This window comes from Leiobunum rupestre, chromosome 2, assembly GCF_980474605.1.
Source record: "Leiobunum rupestre chromosome 2, qqLeiRupe1.1.hap1, whole genome shotgun sequence".
In the NCBI taxonomy this organism is placed as follows: Eukaryota; Metazoa; Arthropoda; class Arachnida; order Opiliones; family Sclerosomatidae; genus Leiobunum; species Leiobunum rupestre.
Genome location: NC_143385.1, coordinates 64,659,227 through 64,665,226, shown reverse-complemented (window position 1 = coordinate 64,665,226; position 6,000 = coordinate 64,659,227).

Here is a 6,000-nt window from a genome sequence, read left to right as displayed (position 1 = left end):
AAAATCAACATTAAACGGAAATTAATATGAAAATCACTTTTAGAAATCTCAAAATCAACATTAAACGGAAATTAAAATGAAAATCACTTTTAGAAATCTCAAAATCAACATTAAACGGAAATTAATATGAAAATCACTTTTAGAAATCTCAAAATCAACATTAAACGAAAATTATTATGAAATTCACTATCAGAAATCTAAAAATCAACATTAAACGGAAATTAATATGAAAATCACTTTTAGAAATCTCAAAATCAACATTAAACGGAAATTAATATGAAAATCACTTTTAGAAATCTCAAAATCAACATTAAACGGAAATTAATATGAAAATCACTTTTAGAAATCTCAAAATCAACATTAAACGGAAATTAAAATGAAAATCACTTTTAGAAATCTCAAAATCAACATTAAACGGAAATTAATATGAAAATCACTTTTAGAAATCTCAAAATCAACATTAAACGAAAATTATTATGAAATTCACTATTAGAAATCTCAAAATCAACATTAAACGGAAATTAATATGAAAATCACTTTTAGAAATCTCAAAATCAACATTAAACGAAAATTAATATGAAAATCACTTTTAGAAATCTTAAAATCAACATTAAACGGAAATTAATATGAAAATCACTTTTAGAAATCTCAAAATCAACATTAAACGGAAATTAATATGAAAATCACTTTTAGAAATCTCAAAATCAACATTAAACGAAAATTAATATTAAAATCACTTTTAGAAATCTCAAAATCAACATTAAACGGAAATTAATATGAAAATCACTTTTAGAAATCTTAAAATCAACATTAAACGGAAATTAATATGAAAATCACTTTTAGAAATCTCAAAATCAACATTAAACGGAAATTAATATGAAAATCACTTTTAGAAATCTCAAAATCAACATTAAACGGAAATTAAAATGAAAATCACTTTTAGAAATCTCAAAATCAACATTAAACGGAAATTAATATGAAAATCACTTTTAGAAATCTCAAAATCAACATTAAACGAAAATTATTATGAAATTCACTATTAGAAATCTAAAAATCAACATTAAACGGAAATTAATATGAAAATCACTTTTAGAAATCTCAAAATCAACATTAAACGGAAATTAATATGAAAATCACTTTTAGAAATCTCAAAATCAACATTAAACGGAAATTAATATGAAAATCACTTTTAGAAATCTCAAAATCAACATTAAACGGAAATTAAAATGAAAATCACTTTTAGAAATCTCAAAATCAACATTAAACGGAAATTAATATGAAAATCACTTTTAGAAATCTCAAAATCAACATTAAACGAAAATTATTATGAAATTCACTATTAGAAATCTCAAAATCAACATTAAACGGAAATTAATATGAAAATCACTTTTAGAAATCTCAAAATCAACATTAAACGAAAATTAATATGAAAATCACTTTTAGAAATCTTAAAATCAACATTAAACGGAAATTAATATGAAAATCACTTTTAGAAATCTCAAAATCAACATTAAACGGAAATTAATATGAAAATCACTTTTAGAAATCTCAAAATCAACATTAAACGAAAATTAATATGAAAATCACTTTTAGAAATCTCAAAATCAACATTAAACGGAAATTAATATGAAAATCACTTTTAGAAATCTTAAAATCAACATTAAACGGAAATTAATATGAAAATCACTTTTAGAAATCTCAAAATCAACATTAAACGGAAATTAATATGAAAATCACTTTTAGAAATCTCAAAATCAACATTAAACGGAAATTAAAATGAAAATCACTTTTAGAAATCTCAAAATCAACATTAAACGGAAATTAATATGAAAATCACTTTTAGAAATCTCAAAATCAACATTAAACGAAAATTATTATGAAATTCACTATTAGAAATCTAAAAATCAACATTAAACGGAAATTAATATGAAAATCACTTTTAGAAATCTCAAAATCAACATTAAACGAAAATTAATATGAAAATCACTTTTAGAAATCTTAAAATCAACATTAAACGGAAATTAATATGAAAATCACTTTTAGAAATCTCAAAATCAACATTAAACGGAAATTAATATGAAAATCACTTTTAGAAATCTCAAAATCAACATTAAACGGAAATTAAAATGAAAATCACTTTTAGAAATCTCAAAATCAACATTAAACGGAAATTAATATGAAAATCACTTTTAGAAATCTCAAAATCAACATTAAACGAAAATTATTATGAAATTCACTATTAGAAATCTAAAAATCAACATTAAACGGAAATTAATATGAAAATCACTTTTAGAAATCTCAAAATCAACATTAAACGAAAATTAATATGAAAATCACTTTTAGAAATCTTAAAATCAACATTAAACGGAAATTAATATGAAAATCACTTTTAGAAATCTCAAAATCAACATTAAACGGAAATTAATATGAAAATCACTTTTAGAAATCTCAAAATCAACATTAAACGGAAATTGATATGGAAATCACTTTTAGAAATCTCAAAATCAACATTAAACGGAAATTAATATGAAAATCACTTTTAGAAATCTCAAAATCAATATTAAACGGAAATTAATATGAAAATCACTTTTAGAAATCTCAAAATCAACATTAAACGGAAATTAATATGAAAATCACTTTTAGAAATCTCAAAATCAACATTAAACGGAAATTAAAATGAAAATCACTTTTAGAAATCTCAAAATCAACATTAAACGGAAATTATTATGAAATTCACTATTAGAAATCTAAAAATCAACATTAAACGGAAATTAATATGAAAATCACTTTTAGAAATCTCAAAATCAACATTAAACGAAAATTAATATGAAAATCACTTTTAGAAATCTTAAAATCAACATTAAACGGAAATTAATATGAAAATCACTTTTAGAAATCTCAAAATCAACATTAAACGGAAATTAATATGAAAATCACTTTTAGAAATCTCAAAATCAACATTAAACGGAAATTGATATGGAAATCACTTTTAGAAATCTCAAAATCAACATTAAACGGAAATTAATATGAAAATCACTTTTAGAAATCTCAAAATCAATATTAAACGGAAATTAATATGAAAATCACTTTTAGAAATCTCAAAATCAACATTAAACGGAAATTAATATGAAAATCACTTTTAGAAATCTCAAAATCAACATTAAACGGAAATTGATATGAAAATCACTTTTAGAAATCTCAAAATCAACATTAAACGGAAATTAATATGAAAATCACTTTTAGAAATCTCAAAATCAACATTAAACGGCAATTAATATGAAAATCATTTTTAGAAATCTCAAAACCAACAATAAACGGAAATTAATATGAAAAGTCAGTTTTAGGGAACCAATCAGATTCCGTGCTGTTTGATTGAATTGCAGGACCCAACGCTCAAAATTATTCTCCTGAAATAAAAAATTAATTCTAATTCCAAAACCGTGTTTTCTCCGTGTTTATAAATCATCAATTTCAAAGCAACGAAACAAACATAAAGTTTAACATCGGAAATACAAGCCCATTACACGAATTACGAATAAATTATTACTTTCTAAATGACAGACCAATATCAATGTTTACAATAATATTATAATAATAAAATCGTTCCTAGAAACATTGAAATTGCGCTTCTAAGCTAAATTGTTTGAAAGCTATAACGCGCGTATAAAAATAAAAAGGCCATACGAGTCAACGGAAAACAGGGAAAAGTACAACTTAACTTGGAAGCGGATATTCGAGCAGTTTCTTCGTGACAAAGGCTTCGAAATAGCTTTTGATATAGAATCGAGGTAATCAGTTACACGAGGATAGCATTATATACCTCCAATCGGACATAAAGGTAGTTTTAATATTTGATCAACAGACAGATCGTAAGCCTTGGCCCTAGGTTTATTTTTTATAACGTATCTTGATTAATAAAGAGGGCTTTACGGAGATGGAACACGGAAAAAACAATCGGGGATACAAAATTAAATATTCAGCAGGCGAACGATATTCTGACGATAACGTGTTCAGCTTTTATATTTATTAGAGATTGTGTTTCTTCTTAAGGGAGTGTAGACTGTTTTGAAAATTGGAAAGGGGTAGTAATTGGTAGAGTGGTTAGCCCTTAAACCTCGTACCAAGAGGAGTCGGCTTCGATCCCAACTTGTGGAACTGGGTGAAAATTCGGAACCACTGGTTTAAGGGGTTTTCCCCCGAGATCTTCGGTTTCCCCTTCCATAATAACTTGTTGAGGTTAACGGTAATAGTGAGTGTAGGGAGATGTTGGCTCGTCTGGCATGAATGGCTTGCAACCACCCGCCTACGCATTTTAACCCGACCTCCTGATTTCATGGCACTAAAAGTCTTTAGATATCTTGGTGCCTTGGGTATTAGCTTAGCTGATTATTATTGTTAATTTAATATTAAATATTCACTCTGGTATGGGGTGCCATTAAAGGTTTTACCAAGTGTAACCAGTGAGTCGTTTAGAACAACCTTCACGAATGATCTAATAAAAACCGTGAAATTCCTGAATTTGAACCTGATAAAAGGCTTATAAGACTTAAAACTAACTTTCAACGTAAATAACAAACATTCTTCCATTGGAGTTGAAATAAAATGTAAAGACTAATTAATCTATATCAAACACCGAAACCTATTTTTCAACTAGACTTATAGTGTTTAAACCAGCTGGGAAGCCGGGCTAGTTGTTGTTATAATTAGTGAAACAAACTTTTAAAAATGTATTGAATTTTCTTGTAAATAATATGTTATTTAAAATGAAATGAGAAGATCGATTCAAATTTAGGTCTTGTTGGCAAAATCAAATGTATCTTACCTTAGAGTTTTGGATTCAAAAGCATCCCCACTATACTGCATAGCGCAACTAACTAACTACAAATTATCATAAAGAAATTAACTACAATACATTAAAAATTATCTAATTATAAATGAGTAAAAAATTAATTACTATAAATTACTAAAAAATTAATTACTATAAATTACTAAAAAAATTAATTACGATAAATAACTAAAAAAATTAAATACTATAAATTACTAAAAAATTAATTACGATAAATTACTAAAAAATTAACTAACCATAAATTACTAAAAAATTAACTAACCATAAATTACTAAAAAATTAACTAACCATAAATTACTAAAAAATTAACTAACTATAAATTATTAATAATAAATTAACTACAAAATATTACAAATTTACTTACTATAAATTACTAAAAACTTACTTTCTATAAATTACTAAATATTCACTTACTATAAATTACTAAAAATTCACTTACTATAAATTACTAAAAATTTACTCACTATAAATTATTACTAATAAATTAACTACAAAATATTACAAATTTACTTTCTATAAATTACTAAAAATTTACTTACTATAAATGAGTAAAAATTAACTAACTATAAATTATTAAAAATAAATTAACTATAAATTATTAAAAATAAATTAACTATAAATTATTAAAAATAAATTAACTACAAAATATTAAAAATTAACTAAATATAAATTACTATAAATTTATTTACTATAAATTACTAAAACATTACTTTCTATAAATTACTAAAACATTACTTTCTATAAATTACTAAAAATTAACTTACTATAAATTACTAAAAATTAACTAACTATAAATTAATATTAATTATCAATTAATTTCAAATTATTTAAATAAATTTAATCACAAGAGAAGAATGTGATTTCCAAGTGTAAATGCTAAAATAAAAACGTGGTATTGTAAGTATGCTCTTAAATGGACTATTAGTCTGAAAACCTCGAAAAAATGTCCCCTTAAATAAAACCTACAATCAAAAGACGATAATAACGTAAAAGGTCCAAATACATTTTCCTCTCGTCTAATAACGCGGGGAGTGGGCTGCCACCTAGCGGTCATCAGTCAAAGCTTTAATGCATTTTAAATGTTAGCGGAGGGGCCGGTTGTCGTCGCCATGAGCTCCACCCTCCGATCAAACCACCTCGTTTTACTTTTTCGT